Genomic DNA, 18,761 nt, shown 5'->3' with positions numbered 1-18,761 from the left:
TGCCTGTCCACATGAACAGGTGTCAAGGTCAACACAGCCACACTCTCTCAGGGACTAACACACATTATCACAGTTGGCAGGGTCAGGATTAGACTTCCTAACTAGCTAGTTTGCCACAATACAGTAAAATGCAGGTATCACGTGCACCACAGGGGTTATCAGGATGATATATGGGCAAAGGGTATACCAGAGTGTTTGACATTAGAAGGCATGCTTCAGTAGGCCAATGGGAGGTGTAGTGAGTGTGAATGGCATCCAAATCATTATACTCCACACACACACAGACACAGGTTGCCAGTACTGACATGCATGGGTGCATTGCTTCACATGCATGTAGTGGTTGACTGTGCCAGAAGGCTGTACAAGGCTAGGTAAAGGGTATACCTTGGAATCAGGCCACATGACAATGGTCTGCTGTGTGGTTCAAGGGTGTAGTGTCTAGATTGGCCCACACAGGTGGTTATTGGATTCACCATCCAGTCATCTGGGTAACTATTGTCTGTGGCCAGTGCTGTGCAATGTTTGCCATGTATGTGTTCAATAGTCCATGACATGGACAGTGTCTGGGATGTGCACACGTCCCACATTCATGTTCTGTGACACATGGGAGTGTACCTGGGCTGTCTGGGGGCATGTTGTGTACACAAATATTTATCATCAGATGTGCGATTCCTGGACTCATGTGGCGAGAACTGGCAATGGACACCAAGTTGACCCTGCACCTACATTGACAGCATGATACAGGTATTCCCTGGTGTCAGTGGCATCTGTCCATACAGGGCATGTGTATAAGGCATGGTATGTCCTTTGTTGGTTACATTTTCTGGCTTTACAGGTGTTGCAGGTGTCCAGTGTGGAACATAGTAAAGGAGCACTGTATGCAATTATGTGCCTATTGCAGGGATGGTACAGGGTGCCATGTCCTTTGAAGTCCACTGCAATCGCACCATGGTTACTATCTGTGGGCAATATGCAGGGAGCTACCAACATAGTAGTTATTGCCTAGCCAAGTGTGTTTGTGTATGAGACATGAGTTGATAGTGTTTTCTGCGTAATACAAGGGTTGCCTATATTGTTCGCCAGGCCTTGATGTCACATGTAAGAGTATGGATTCTCTACCCCAGCCTCTCTGCTATTTGACATCTGTTATCCTTGTAAGTTGGACATTGTGACATATAATAGACCCAGCATATAAGAAATGTGCAAAACCCACTCCGCAATGAGTCCAGTTGTTACACGCTTACAGCTACCTCCACACAGGACACGAATAACAAACACACACACACCAAGTCTCACAGTTGCCATGTCTGGGATTAGAACTCCTACCTAAGTACTACATCACACTACAGCATTACACAGTTATAACATGCGCCACAGAAGTTACTGTGCTACTCCTTCCCCAAAGGTGTATTTCAAAGTGAATGACATCAGCATGCTTGCCAAAGTAGGGCAATGGAGGTTGCAGTAACTGTGAATGGCCTCAAAAGCATTGCTCCCTACACAGACAAACTTCTACACTTGCCATGTCTGCGCATAGAACACTACCTAACTAGGTATATCACACTACAGCATTACACAGTTATAGGGCAAGCAACGAGGATTACTGGGCTAGTCTTTCCCCAAATGTGTATTTGAAAGTGAATGACATTAGCAGGCTTGCCAAAGTAGGACAGTGGAGGTTGTAGTGACTGTAAATGGCTTCAAAAACATTGCTTACTACACAGACAAACAGAATCAAAGTTTTACACTTGCCATGTTGGGAAATAGAACTCCTACCTAAGTAATATATCACACTACAGCATTATACAGGTATAGAATGCACCACAGAGATTACTGGCCTACTTACTCCCCAAAGGTGTATTTCAAAGTGAATGACATCAGCAACCTTGCCAAGGTTGGACAATGGAAAGTGTAGTTCATAGGTTCATAGGTTGATACTAGGCTATTGGCCCTAGGGCCTATACATGCCAAGACATGACAGTTCCCTGGCTATGTCTTCCCACAATATTTACTTCCCTGGACCCCTGTCTAGCAAGGCAGCTGACATGATCCCTGAAGTCAATTTCCTATCTCCCATCCATTCGTCCAGGTTCCTTTTGAAGAGGGCCAAAGAGGCACTCTGCTTGGCATGTATGGGCAGTCTATTCCAGAGTCTGGGGAGTCCCTGGGTCAGGAACACATCCTTCCAACATGTATTTTTCTTTGTGATGACAAGATTTGGATCCCTGGAGCATGTGGCAGTGAGGGTTTGAAATTCTTTAAGTGTAGCATGTCTAACAGCTGTGGGTTTGACATGGCATGATATGGTTAAGTAGAGATCGCCTCTGAAAACACAATGCATGACAGAGTATAGCTGGATGATTTTCAGACGGTCAGCATAGGGCATCTGGTTTAGGCCTGTGATTCATTTAGTGAGGTATGTCTGCAGCATCTCTAGTTGTTGCAGATGTCAAGTGAGGTACATACGTAATGGGCCATTGTAGTCAGTAATGGGTCTACTGAGAGATGACTACATTGGGACAATGGCCTCCTTTGCCTGCATGTAAAGCCCTTAGTGGGAGGTGTGCCACATAGGTGGAATTCCTGACTTTTGTGGTGATGTGGTTATCAAAGGTGAGACCACTGTCCACCTGCGTCCCTAAGTCTGTTATCACACTTTAGGTGTTTAGTGTACTACCACCTATGTGGTACCTCACAGGTACATTTCCCTTCCAAAGGGGATAACTATATATTTCTTGGCATTGATCTTGAGGCCTTGGCTCAGGCACCAAGCATGTCTTTCTGTAAGGCCCTTCTGTAGAATATTCACATCATGTGGGGATTCAATATTGGCTCCCAGTGTGCAGTCATCTGCGACCTTTGTTTGCCAGAGTCCCTTACTATTGGACTGTACTTCAGATCAGTAGATGCCAAACAAGGGCGGTGCCAGGACTGAACCCTAAGGTACTTCAACTGTGACTTGTCTGGGGCTGGGGTTGGTGTCACCTACATTTACAGTGTAGGTTCTGTCAGTACAGCAGTTGGCAGCCCATCGGGTGACATAAGGATTAACGGCCAGCTTGAAACATTTATCTATGATTCCAGACTGGGGGATGGTGTCAAATGCCTTGGCAAGGTCCAGATAGGCTGTGTGAACCACCTTATCCTTGTCCACAGCTCTGGAGATGGATTCACAGTTGTCATTCACGTTGAGATGGCATGATTGGCCCTTCACAAACCTAACCTGGTTAGGGTCCAGTGTTTGCAGGTTGCCAATGTCTTTGTTTTAATTTCCAAGATAATACATTCCATGGCCTTGCAGATCAGGCATGTCATACTGCTGGGGCTGTAGTTCCCAGGATCCAAGGTGGCTCCCCCCTTGTGGACTGGGATAATTGTAGCTGTGTGCCACACAGTGGGCATGAAGCCTGAGGTGTGGCTATGATTAGACATGGCATGTAGGTGAGGTGCCAGTTCAGTTTATAGCTCATGTAGTACACATCCCAGGATGTTGACTGGTCCCATGCTGCTGTTGCCATAGCTCGGAAGAGTGTGGTTTTTACCTATGTGGCCATTATTACCAGAATCTGGCAATATTTCCATGTTGAGATGGGCCCTTTGGGGGTTGGGAGGGGGGTGCAGTTGGCACTGAATCGATCTGCCAGTATATGGGCAATATCCCTGGGAACAGTATATTTAATACCATACTGTTGTAGCTCAGAGCAGTTCTGAGCATTGCCATTTAGATTCCTCACATAGCTATGGAACAGCTTACAGTTGTATTTGATATATTTGGCTATATTGTGTTTGTAACTAGCTTTGTTGGATGTTATGAGGGATCTCTGCTTCTTACTGTAGCTGGTAAGGGAGTATTTTGCATTCTGGAAATTCCCCCATTTCTGCAACAGTTTCCTCCTTTTGTTGTACAGTATGTTTATGGCAGGGGGCCACCACATTGGCTTCCTTTTCTTGGTGAGGAGCGTCTTGGTTCTATATTGGATGGCACAATTCATGCACAAGTGGATGTGCTTGTACAGTGCCTTCATGTATGATTCAGCAGTCATCCTTTCAGTTCCCATCTGCATGGGTGTCATGATATTAGTCACTTCTGACATATGCAGCATGACATTGGCTTTGGAGATGTGTGTTATAGTGGTTTCCTTACTGGTGTGTGGGGGAGGGATGTTGATGTTAAGGGTGATTAGCTCATGGGCAGCCTTATCATCTATGGGGTGACCATAGGTGTGGAACATTGATTTTCCATGTTGGTAATGACCAGGTCTAGGATATTTAAGCCCCTGGTGGGACTGTGGGTTACTTGGTCCAGGGCATTGAAAATTATGACTTCCAAGAACCGTTGGGCACACGTGCTGCTACACAAGTAGTTTTCCTAGTTAATGGCAGGGTAGTGTAAGTCACCCAGTATTAGGGTGTTTGCTTGTATCATAATATTTCACAGTACGTTTCAAAAGCTGTAGTGGGTATCATGGGGCATGGTGGGGGATCTGTAGCAAGCTATACTATCTGGAATGCAGTCTAACCTACTGTTAGTTGCACCAAGGGTATTTCAGACACATTCTGTTGGGCAAATAGCCTGGTGGTATGAATATCCTTGGTGAATATGGACACTTCTCCACCTTTATTGTTTTGGTCCTGGTTTGGTGCCCAACAGGTGTGGTGAGAGCTGTACCTGGAATTGCAGGGGTGCTCACTGGAGCCTTGTATCAGGTCTCTGTCACTGCACAGTTATCGATGTCCTCCAATTTTAGGTGTGTGTAGTTACTGAATGGCCAAAAAAATTTGATCCCTACAAACATGCAGAGAGTTTCACAGTTGTTGTGTCTGGGAATAGAACTCCTACCTAACTAGTACATCATACTATAGCATTACTTAGTTATAGCACAGGCCAGAGAGCTTACTAGGCAACTTCTTCCCAAAAGGTGTATTTCAAAGTTGTTGTAGTGACTGTGAATGGCCTCAAAAGCATTAATACCTACACAGACAAGCAAACACACACACAAACTTTTATACTTGCCATGTCTGGGAATAAAACTCCTACCTAACTAGTATATCACACTACAGCATTACGCAGTTATAGGATGTGCCACGGAGATTATAAGGCTACTCTTTCCCCAAAGGTGTATTTCAAAGTGAATGACATCAGCAGGCTTGCCAAAGTAGGGCAATGGAAGTTGTAGTGACAGTGAATGGCCTCAAAAGCATTGATCCCTATACAGACAAACACACACAAACCTTTGCACTTGCCATGTCTGGGATTAGATCTTCTACCTAACTAGTACATTACACTACAGAATTACGCAGTTATAGCACATGCCATGGAGATTACAGGGCTACTTCTTCCACAAAGGTGTATTTCAAAGTGGATGACATCAGCAGCTCTGCCAAAGTAGGGCATTTGAAATTGTAGTGAGTGTGACTGGCCTAAAAAGCATTGATCCCTACACAGACAAAAACACACTTGCCACATCTGGGATTAGAACTCCTACCTAGCTAGTACATCACACTACGCAGTTATAGGACACGCCACAGAGATTACTTGGCTATTCCCCAAAGGTGTATTTCAAGTTGAAGACATTAGCAGGATTGCCATAGTAGGGCAATGGGGAGTGCATTGTGTGTGCATGGGCCATAAGCCATTCATCTAGAGGCAGACACACAACACGCAGGCGCACACAGGTTTATATTCCACAGGTACATGTATACAACTGCTAGATGACTACTGACTTGTACAGTCATGCTACACAGTTAGCACAAGCACCACAGACACTATAGTGCTGAGGGACACCAGAGGCAAATGCCTGCGATGATTGACATTTGCACATCATGTTTTTTTTAGCCAATTGGATGTGTGCTGAGTGGGACAGGCCTCATGATGGGTGGCTCTTTGTCACTGTCACTCTCTTCCACACATCTATGTATATGTGTATTTTTGGCCTATTATAGTGTGTTGTCCTTGGATATATGTGTGTATTCCTATCCAATGTGTGTGCAAAGCATGATTGGTGTGTACTGAGGAGTGTATGCACTAACATCTGCGACTGTCAGATATGTATGGTCCACTGTTGTTGCCAGACATGGGCTTCATTTCTTTAAGTGTGTGAGCATGCCCAGTATGACCTTTCAGTATTTTGTTGTCTGACATGGCCTTCATTTCACTAAGTGTGGGAGCATGCCCAGTATGACCTTCTGTATTAAATTTGTGAATCCATTCCAGGTAGATTGTACTCCAGTGCAGACTTTTGTCTTCTACTCCTACAGCTAGCAACGTGTTTCTGCAGGATATCTGTATATCGGTTGACACTATGGGGCCAAAATGGGCAAAGGATAGTGGGTTACTGTAGGCAATTGTGTCTGTGCTGCTTCTGCTACATCATCTTGGTGCTAGCAGAGATATTCAGATATATGTGCTGTTTTACACTGTGATGTTTTATGTCACCAAGTACTGTCAGGTATAGATATTTGCTTGCAGTGATGTCCTGGGGAACACAGGGTGAATGCAGCTGTGTCTAGTATTGTGGTCAGCAGCTTACATATTCTTACACAATAATGCCATTCTGGAGGGGAAGCTGCAGACACTTGCTGCCGGGTCTGTGTAAATGGTTCAGCACCTTGGTACAATGATGGCTGTGGATCCCATGCTTGTACACCCATCGACATGACAGCATGGCCATATCCTGCTATGGCCATACCTCACAGCTGTACAGATTCACACAGGTTACCCAGAGGCAGGGGTCATAATTCTGGATATTACCCCTTCACATTGTGGTTTATGAGCAGGTTTGTAGCCACCCATTCTTGTGTTTGCAGCCAGGGATAGTATGTGCACAAAGCTGAGTTTCGGACTTCACACACTAAATGCCACCCATGCTTCTACCCCCCCCCCCATTATTCTATCCTCTTCCAAACATTAAGTAAACATTATCTGATATGTTTCCTATAGTTATCACCTCATCCCAGCAGTAATTTAGTGTTGGTCCACAGTTCATGCAGTAGGACATAGTGGGCATGTTACTGAGATTTGTCCACATGGCCTTGCATTTGGGTTCTGTGAACTGTGTTATATTGTTATTTGGGAGTCAATGACATAACATACATTGGCAGTACAGGTGAAACACAGGCCTTTGACAGAGGACTGTAGGCCATTTGGTAGTGATGCAGGCCAGCTGTAGCAGGCCATTGCATTCTGTCACTCCTACAGTCCCAGACTGCAATACACTATATTCCCCTGGGGTGACAGGGTAGGTGTACAAGGTGTCCATGCCAATACTTTCTGTCATTATTGATCCAGTGGTGTGGATGCTGGCAGGGTGTTGCTTACAACTAGGGACACACCTGCATGGGACACCTGTTTTGCATGCTGCATTCTTTAGCTATTGCCATACAGAGGTGGGGGTCATATTGTACTCATTCCCAACAGCAGGGATAAGACTGGAGAGGCATCTGTGGGTGGTGGTGGGGTGAGCTGGGTGCATGTGTGCTATGGACACTACTTGCATCTGACTCACAGATATGCATGGGGCATTCCACTTATGCTGGCTTGTGCAGGGACATCAGCTGCTTCTTAATACTTCATACCTATGATCTTTGTGGTCTGCCAGTGTTTGGCCAGATGACATCGGTATTCCCTACTACAAGCCCAAATAATGTGCTGCTAACCTGTATGTACAATACCAAGGGTGTGTCCATTTGACAGATACATACTATACACTGTCTGTCTGGGATAATTCCCCCTGTGTACTGCTAGTATGTCTGGGCCCACATTCATGCCATCTTTCAGATGATGACACATATTACTTCTGAACATTTACTATAGCTTACTGCTGGAGCCACGGTGGTGCAGCAGTTAGCATTGTCGGCTCACAGCAAGAGGTTCTCTCATTCGATTCTTGGCTAGAGCACCTTCTGCGTGGAGTCTGCATGTCCTCCCCACAGTCGAGTGACATTAAAGACATGCAGGTAGGTGCATGCATGAATGGGTGTGCCTTCTTTGAAAGTTGGGTGTCGGGCTGGCAACTCAGCACCATAAAAATCCACTGCCATCCATGACCAGAGTTCCACTATGGCAACTCCTAACCGGAAAAAGCTGAAAGACTGCTGGAATGTATTTTGCTGGGAAGAATAGAATTGTTTTTGGCACTGCAGTTGTGAGAACGTGGCCCTGTCATCATCAGTACTGGCCAGTGGCCACCAGGACAAACCTCACCATGCATACATACTGACCACTCTCACACAATATACAACACACACCAACCTAACACACACAGCCTTGCATATTGTGCACATGCTACAATCTATCCTGCTACCTTGCCCAGCTCAGGTGATCTGGGCACCACAGTTATTATACCTACACATGCATGTTACTACATTTCTACATAGGATGGGGGGGGGACACCTGACTGTTACTACATTTCTACATAGGATGGGGGGGCACACCTGACTGTTAATCCATTTCTACATAGGATTGGGGGGGCACACCTGATTGTTACTACATTTCTACATAGGATTGGGGGGCACACCTGACTGTTACTACATTTCTACATAGGATTGGGGGGGCACACCTGACTGTTACTACATTTCTATATAGGATTGGGGGCACACCTGACTGTTACTACATTTCTACATAGGACTGGGGGGGCACACCTGACTGTTACTACATTTCTATATAGGATTGGGGGGCACACCTGTCACTACATTTCTACATAGGATTGGGAGGGGACACCTGACTGTTACTACATTTCTACATAGGATTGGGAGACACACCTGTTACTACATTTCTACATAGGATTGGGGGGGGGCACACCTGATTGTTACTACATTTCTACATAGGATTGGGGGGCACACCTGACTGTTACTACATTTCTACATATGATTGGGGGGGCACACCTGACTGTTACTACATTTCTATATAGGATTGGGGGCACACCTGACTGTCACTACATTTCTACATAGGATTGGGGGGGGCACACCTGACTGTTACTACATTTCTATATAGGATTGGGGGGCACACCTGACTGTCACTACATTTCTACATAGGATTGGGGGACACACCTGTTAATACATTTCTACATAGGATTGGGGGGCACACCTGACTGTTACTACATTTCTACATAGGATTGGGGGGGGGCACACCTGACACTTGTACACATTTGCTATGACTGCACTGGTATTTCAGGTACTCCATTTCATTCTGTTTTCTGACCTATCATGCTGACTAGAGGCATATCAGTGTACTACAGGTCTTAGGTTTGATTGAGCTACATTTCAGTTTCTGACTTCTTACCCATCAGAACTAACATCCCACTGCCTGACCCGTTGTGGTCTGTCTGTGTAGGTCTGGGGGGGATGTCCTCCATAGCCATCAATCAGTGGCCTTAGCACTGCCTTTGTTTGTGTTTGTCTACACCTGTTCTGCTGGCTGAGACTGTTGATGGGTACGTGAGCCTCCCTGACTGGCATGTGTGTGTCCTATGGACGCATATGTGGCCCAGCACATTTCCTGCAGTGAGTTTTGTCATCTTATCTAGTACTGGCTACTATGGTGACACCAGTATTTGTTACAGATCTCATGCTGCCACAATAGGTGTCTACTATCTGCTGGCATCCCATTCAGCAACCTGATTCCCTTGCATGTTCACATCCATACCATAGATACAAGTAACAACACATAATACTCCATTCAGCAATTGACAGGAATAGTGACTTACCTTGTGGCTGTGTCAGTATTGAGGAGGGTGATGGAGGGCTGACTATGTCACTCCTTATACGTGGTTAAGCACAGATAGTGTCATGTGAGGCATCCCTTTTACTGTATGTGTGAGTCAAAGAGAGGTGTAATTCTGTGGGTTCCTACCATGTCAGTGGATGTGCTATGTGTTGCCTCTTTGCCATGGCCTGGGAATACTGGGCCCGTCTCCTTCTGCCTACTGGGGCAGGCTCAGGTTGTTCCTCCTACGAGTCACTCTGTGCCTGTGCAGGCCTTGGCAATGGTGGGGGGCTGTGTGGACCTGCCACATGCTGTTCCTACTGCAGCTGTTTCTGCAGGATCATACTGTGTATCATGGCACATACAATGACAATTTGGGTACATGTAGCTGGTGAGTACTGCAAGGCTCCACTGGATGTGTCCAGGCACTGGATCTGTGACTTGAACATCACAAACACATGCTCTATTATGATTCTGGTCTGTGCATGTGCCTCATTATGGAGTTCTTGTTCGGGTGTATGTGCATTTCTGATGGGTGTCATCAGCCATGGCTCCAGTGCCTAACCAGCATCCCCCATTAGGTGACTGTAAGGGATGTCCCCATTGGCAAATCTCTGGTACAGCTGCATCAGATGCCAGATGTGGGAATTGTGATAACTTCCAGGGCAGCCAGCACACACATTCATTATAATGCCTTGGGCATCACACATGACCTGGCAGTTGATGGAAAGGAAGCCCTTGCGGTTGATGTAGGCCCTACTCTGCTCATCAGGTAGTGCTTTGATGTGTATGTGCGTGCAGTCTATAGTACCCACTACCTCAGGGTATTCTGCTATTTGATGGAAGAGAAGCATATTGCTGGCCAACAACTCACGAGTGTTGTGGAAATATACGTGCTCACCGGCATGTGCAGACATGGCATCCAGGAACTGTGGAGTAACCTGGATGCTGATGCCTGTGAGATCCCCATGGTATCCCCAGTTAGCCTTTGTAAGGAACCTGTGGCTGGTATTCTTTGGCCTACACATACCTTGGTATCCACTGGGATAGGTTCCCCTCTGTTGGTTCTGTGTGTGAAGTGTGGCCGGCACAGCTCCACTATCTCCAGCTCATGTAGCCCCTGGTAGGTTACCCTGGGTCTGTACACTCTTCTCCTTCTCCTCACTGTGGGTTGGTCATCAGCATTCTCATCCTCATTACCCTCAACCTCTTCCACATGTTGATTTATGATAGCTGCAGCCCCTATCATTTTGCTGCTTTTGTTTTGTAAAATTTTCCCGCTTGTGTACACCGGTGGTGTAAAGTTTGTGGGAAAAACCAGAGGGAAAGGTGATTGCATAGTTTATAGTGGTGTGCTGGGCTGGGCTGCTGCCTGCGTAATTGGCTGCATCTGATACATTTCTCCTGCCAGCTATGCTAGATCTCATTGATTACCTTCCTACTGCTGTTTTCCATTCCCATTGACTTCCTGTTTGAGCCCCGAGGCGCACCACACAAACACATTGCTCAGATGTACACGGAACTGTTATTTCCTGGTTTACTTTTTTTTCCCTTTAAAACAGCCTCAGACACACCTCCTTGCATAGCTCTGCTAAGCTAAGAGCAAATCCAAGCCACAGGGCTCCAATAAACTTACAGTATGCCTGACACACCTCTCTATGATGTCAGCTAGCTCTTCGGCTTGCACCATGGTCTTCCTGTACTGACACGGTTGGGTGCAGGCTAGCTATGAGGGGGGATCTAGGATTCAGTATCATTCCCCTTATTTGCATAGGATTGCCTGCTAATGCCTAGTTACAAGTCCCACACTGGGCCTTCCCCCTCAGCAACCACTATTCACTGGCCATGTTGTCTTCTGCCTGCCATTGAGTATAATGGCAAAATTGTGATTTTGGATAAAATGCTTATTTCAAGTATTTTTTTTTATTTTTGGCCCGATCCTGTTTGCGCACCGCTGCCCTACATTTAAACAGCCGAAATCGGCTAAAAAATATTAAATTAATTTTTTTTTAACTGTTTTCCATGCCAATGGCCATATATTTGGCCACTGGCATGGTTTCCACATTATATACACCCTTTATTTGGAGCTGTCATGGCTCCGTTTTGTAGTTAGCAGAAATGTACTCACTTACTAACCGAGTACATTTCTACAGACTACACTAGTCCTGCACAGCCGGCTGCCAGCTTCCTGGATTGCAAATTCACTTCATTTGCATGGTTTTCACCTGCAAATGGGGTAATTTGCATACAGGAGCTGTGTCTGTGCAGGAATACTGCAGGAGCGCTCATGCACATCCCAGGAGCATATTCCTGGATCGCACGGCGGCCATATTGCCTCCAGCAGCTCCTGCAATATTTCTGCACTCAGTGCAGAGCTTGCTGAATCCTGGGAATACTTTGTAATCAGATATTTTACAAACTCATTTTGAATACTCTGTAAACTAAAAAAATGAAATAGTGTTATTTAAAATTAATGTGTTCATACATTTAAAGCTCATATGCATTTGTCATCAGCTACTTCCAAGTCACATAACATGCACAGTCAGGTTCTGTCATAGAAATATAGGATTTCAAATTTTCAGGTAAATAGATAAGTTTATTATTCTGCTTGACCTTCTTGGCAAGAAGTGTATTTGCAAACCTATGATCATGTAAAATGTCCTTGCAAAGTTGGCTGTTATGTATTGTTTTAGGTTTAAAACCAAAAATCATCAATATATTCACTATAAGGGTTCAGGAAAAAAATGACATCCGAGGAATGTATGCTTTCTTTCACTTACATTTACTACTGATCCACTTTTCTATTTTGAATAATGTGTCTCTGAGCTGTATGAGAGTAAATATTTTAGCTTACATTCACTAGTATGTTACTCTTTCCAAAAAAATATATTTTCTGACTTTTGAAGCCTGAATATTTCTTCATATTGTTGTTTTGGATAAAATAACTTTTTTCTTATTATGTTGTCTATTTTTAACAAGGCTCATAAATATAAGTTTTTCCCCTGAATTCATATAAAGCCCCATGTTAGTTGATTTGCTGCTTTTATTAACTATACCATTTAGCAATAACCCAAGACTGGGTGTGGTATCACAGGATTAATCCATGGTTGATGTGCTTTGACCAAGAGGGCAAAGCCCAAGTCATCAAGCAAAGCCAGCCCTGGGTAAATCATGTGATATCCACATCCAGGAGTCGGTCACAGCGATTAGACAATAACTTAATTTAAGAATGAAATTGCTTCCCTTTCATAAATAATGTCATGGTTTGATAGCACTTTAGAGTTTTTCCACTTCCACGGCTTGATTATAACGTACTGCACATATGTATAACATGTATATCAGTAAGCTTGTACTGTGCTTCAGTGCAGTGAAAGGAAAGGGATGGAGAAAAAAACATGTCTGTAAGAGTTTGTCTCTCTTTCTGTCTATCTTTGTTTTCTGAAGTAGGAAGCTCTAAAGTCTGACATTTCTGACTTGTAGGAATCCTCAATAGTTTACCAGGAAAATAAAAAATTTATGACAGACATGGCAAAAACATAAGGAAATTTAGAAATGTTCCTCAAATATCTTGAAAGTTGAGAGGTATAGTTACTTGCAATAAAATCAGTCATGGTAGTAGTAAGCACACATTTCATCTGTCAAATTTTGCAGAACATCCCTCATTTTTGTCATATTTTGCTTTGTCCTTCATTAAATGGCAATTTAGCATTATTAAGCATATTTCAATAGAAAACCATCCACTCTCTAATACTTTAGCAACTGGGAATGCTGATTAGGCTGTGCAATCAGTGTGCCCCTTTTTAATAGCAATGATTCTTTATTCTATAATAATTTTATATCCCCGAACATTGTGGACAGCAGTTGTTTCCATGCTAGTATGGTACTTCTTTAATGTTGGCATTCATTGTATCATTTTCTATATTGTCCATAAACCTTCTCATGATTTAATATGCCTGAAGCCACAGTGGAGTTACAGTTCTGTGATACATTCCTTGACTATCACAAAACTATATAATCTGATTTACTGGAAGTTGCCATGCAAAACGTCATGAAAATAGTGTCTAAACTGCAACCACAACAATGCTTGATCTGGTCATAATAAGTTCCTCAGGTGTAAGCCTGGATACTTATTTATTAATACTGATTAATATTTTATGTTATTAACTGAACCATAAACATCAGACTGAAGCCTGAAGCAATTTACAATACCTCAGTATTCAGAGTTAATGTGAAGGCTGATCTACTAAAACTGAATGATGCCCCACCTAAATTCAAAAAACCCTTCCATCTTGTTGACCACTCTGCTTATGAGGAATCCTTTTTTTCCAGATTCTATGCACAAATAAATAACTGCATAGACACATTTGCCTCCCTCAGAAATGAATACAACACCAAATTCAAAAATAAACCTCTGTGGTGGAACCCTAATTTAAATATGGTCTATAATACAAGAAAAAAAAATCACTGCACACAAAATAAATTTAACTCTCAAGATGCCAAAAATGTTCTTGATAAAGTAAACAAGTTACTATGGGCACTGATCAAACCATCTAAAGACAGATACAATGAAAGAATGGCCATGCAAGGAAAGGATAACCAAAAAGCATTATTTAACCATGTTAGAAACCTCAGAAATAATGCCCAGCATTGTGCAGAATTAATAGTAACTGATTTCACATACTCAGATCCAGTGGATATTGCCAGTTTACTAGAAGGCAAATTTAGCTCAAAATTCACCCTACTCTCTCCACCAGTATTCACAGATTGCATATCCACAACACCCCTCCCATCTCAAATCTCTTAAGAATAAGTACTCAAGGTGCTATTGAATGCGAATAACTCTACTTCTATGGGGCCACACAACATACCAGAATGCCTACTACTCAGCCTGAAACATGAATTGTCTGACCCTGTACAGAGGCTATTCAATATCAGCCACAAAATGTGGTTTGCACTAGATGAGTAGAGGATAGCAACAGTCATTCCTTTGCACACAGGTGGGCCTCCATCTGAACCAGGTAATTATAGACCTGTCAACTTGACCACCCTCATCTGTAAGGCCAAGGACGGGATCAATATGGAATTAATAAATAAGGATGTAGGTAACTGACAGACTCTTGACCCAAGCCAGTTTGGATTTGTCAAGGATAGATCCTGTCTACTTAATCAGGATGACCTCTTCAAAAAAGTTGCTATAGCAATGGATGAGGGCCAATTAGTCCACATCACATAGCAAAACCTCACAAAGGAGTTCAACACCATCCCTCACTCAGGTACCATAAACTGTTTGAGCTAAATATAAGTCTCTGTGGAACTCATTGAATATCACATTGGCTCATAAATATAGCCCAGACAATAAAGGTGGACGAGTCTACCTCGTCCAAATGACCTGTCACTAATGGTGTATTCCCAAGGTTCAGTCTTTGGGCCACTGCTCTTTGGCTTTTACTTCTCAGATGTCAAAGATAATGTTGAAAGTTTGTGGCTGACTAAGTCTGCAGATATCATCAAGCTTGGTGCCATCATAAACTCCCAGGAGCCCTGTCCCAAACAAATAGCTGGAGTCAAAATCATGGACTAAAATGAAATGCCAAAAAATGTATCCTTTGGTAAACATGACTCCCTTGTATCTATCACATTGACAACACAGCCCTGAAAAACTAATGCTGCAGTCAGGGATCTGTGAACCTATGTCAGCAATGAACTGTCCTTTGACCAGAATGTAGCCAGTACTGTAAAGAAGTCCTCTTTCAATGCACTGCATGCATCTAAAATATGGTGTCCGGGTCTGGAGATATATTCATTCCACTGTATTCAGCACTCGTTTGGCCAACCACTGAGTGTAACATTCCTTTTGCTATTCCTCACTAAAAAAATCAAGTACCTAAATCAAAAAAACTATGTGCCGGCCATCTCAGAGTCTTGCCATTCTTCTTGGTATCATACAGGATACGGAGAGGAAAACTCTGTCTCACATACAGAGCTTTAACCAACCCTATCATGTCAGACGTCTTCCACATTTGCAAGTTCAAATCTCTTCTGCAACATAAATAGAACCAGTACTGGTATGTCATTCAGGGTTGTGCACATTCCCACCACAGCGATATCCCATTACAAGGGAATGTGCTTGACTATGAATCATTCAGCTGAGCAGTCCTGTACTTGTCACTTGAACACCCTAATAGCCTGCGTTACAAAGTAGTACAGATGCTGCATTCCACACAAAGGCACAGTCTCCTTCACTTATCAGAGTGATAGAAACACACAGGGTAACACACACACACACACACACACACACACACACACACACACACACACACACACACACACACACACACTCCTAATTATACCCCATGCACACACAGTATACACCTATGCAGCTATATACCGCAACTCACATATAAATACACACAAAATCCTGACAGATACATAGTTTAGCTGATGGAACATGTGTTTTGACAGACACTTTGCTATCTGTCACATTATATTCAAGCCAAGGTGGACATTAGTAATGTCTGGAACTGATTATCCTGGCCAAAGGTATTAAGTACTCCCCACATCCACCTACACAGACACATCCTTACATATGTAGGGCAACAAATGAATTAATTCATGCTAGCTGAACAGATATCCCATCATAGCATAGCATATGTCCTTACAGACGTCACAATAACACTTTGAATAAGACTGTCTGTTTATTTCAGCACATTGTATTTATAGCAGTCCTTCATATACAGTGAAATATGTGCAATATGTTCTCAAAAGACGTTTGATTGCTTTACTTCCATTTTTGTTATTACAACATCATTTTTTGTACTGACTGTTCTATGTTGTAACCCTTCCCTCAAGAGAAGTCTGGGTCATGCCTGAAAAGGGTCCATGGACCAGTCCTCCACCATGGTTAAAATAAATTAATAAACAAATAAAGAAGTAAGTGCTATCCCTTCAAGAAACAAAAGCACATATATAAAGTTTAAATGATTTAAGAAACTTATCATGAGATCAGAGTCTATTTGTTTTTATTTGTGTAGAACACACACACACACACACACACACACACACACACACACACACACACACACACACACACACACACATACACACACGCACACATGGGTTCCCTTCACATGGTCGACATTTCAGAATGTCGACATTCATATGGCCGAGACCATATGATCAACATTCGAAATGTTAACCATGTGGAACAGGCATCTCCGTACAGTGAGGAATGGAAAGATTTCCATCTTCCACAGTGTAGTGCAATCTTGGAGTTAGTATATTTAAGTTCCAGGGGCAGAGCCCCCCACAGGGGTGGTGCAGGGGGCAGAGCCCCCTGCTAGCAGCGTGAAGGTATTTTTTTTGTGTTTTTTATTTTTTATTCTATGGTCGACATTTCGAATGTCGATTATACGGTGTCGACAATATGAATGTCGACATTCTGAAATGTCAAAACTTAACAAAAACCAATAATGTTGAACTGAATAACAAAAAAAAATAAAAAATAAAACTCAGTAGTAAACCAAACTTCACTTTAATGCAACAAAATAATCCAGTAAGCGCTTTCGTCTCTTGACACTGAAACTTCATCAGACTGAATTAAATATAACCAACATTTCATTTAAATACTTTAACAATGTGTCACATGGCTTTGCAGGTTTAATGCCTTAATCCTTTCCTCCTTCCTCCTCAGGTATGCCACAAAATCTTCCCTGCTGTATAAACCTGGAGGATAACATGCATTTAATCTAACCTGCCATGAATATTTCAGCCATCCAAGTTCTTCTTCAGCATTAAATAACATTTCAAAACCAGTGATAGCACCCAAAACTATGAATTTAAAATCAACTATACAGTTTCCCATTTTATAATGTTTGCCTAAGGCATTGGTCTCATTACCAATTTCAACTGCTCTTTTGTGTTCATACATCCTTTTGTACAATTCCCTACTAGTACATCTCACATAAAATGCCCCACACGGCTTGCAAATAATTAGATACACAACATATTTTGATTTGTATGTGTAAATGTTATTAAAGTTGATTTTAAAATTGTTTACAGTAATTTCACTAATTCCATCATAAATTAGATCACAAAAATTACATGCAAAGCATTTTCTCATACTTCCACTGATGTTTCGTGGTCTAGCATTAAGCTGACTTTGAAAAACAATTTTGAAACTCTTTCCTTTTTTGCACACAAACCTTGGAACCTCTCCTACTGCTTCGAAAACCTCTTCATTACTCTTTAATATTTTACAATTGGTATTAATAATTTGTTTGATTGCTTCAGAATCAACACTATTAGAAATTTGCATAGCAGTTATATAGTCTTTGGTGACAGTTCTCCTACAAAGTACACTGGCAGTTTTCCTGATTGTACTAATCTCATCAAATTTGTTCATCACCAATTCTTTGGAATAACCTCTAGCTATAAACTTACGACATAAATTTTCACTTTCAGTGGTAAAATCCTCATCGTTAGTAGTTAGTTGATGGACCCTCATTAACTGACCTTTTACAATATTTTCTTTTGTATGCTTGGGATGCATACTGGAAAAATGTAAGTATGCATTATTCTGCACATTCTGGTGGGATGTTATATACTTTGATAACTGCTTGCAAGTCAAAAGGGCTCCAAAGGGACTCAGAATTACCAAAATGTCGAATGGTAGTGACTTATCCAAAGAGTTCATTTATCAGATGGGTGGAACTCAATCAAAAGGTGGGGTTACAATATGTTGAGATGTTGTCCGATTGGAATAGGCAAAAAATTGAACAGATCAATAATAGAATTAATATTAGTTTCTTTTCGCTCAAAGATAATTGTCAAAAATGAAATTGGAGTATTTCAAGAGGCATTATTACAATTACAAGGTTGCATTACTGAAGATGGTGTTTATCTTTTTTATTTTCTGGCTTTTAACTTCTTAACATTTCATGTAATATAGTATAAGACCACTTTACATCTCAATATTGAGGCAATGTTATAACTGCCTCATGTATACAGACAACCCTCTCCTCCTCCCACATAACAAAAATACTTGCGAGAGATGCAGCTA

Source organism: Protopterus annectens, chromosome 2.part2 (assembly GCF_019279795.1).
Source record: "Protopterus annectens isolate FY-2018-M chromosome 2.part2, PAN1.0, whole genome shotgun sequence".
In the NCBI taxonomy this organism is placed as follows: Eukaryota; Metazoa; Chordata; order Ceratodontiformes; family Protopteridae; genus Protopterus; species Protopterus annectens.
This window is presented reverse-complemented; position numbering follows the sequence as displayed.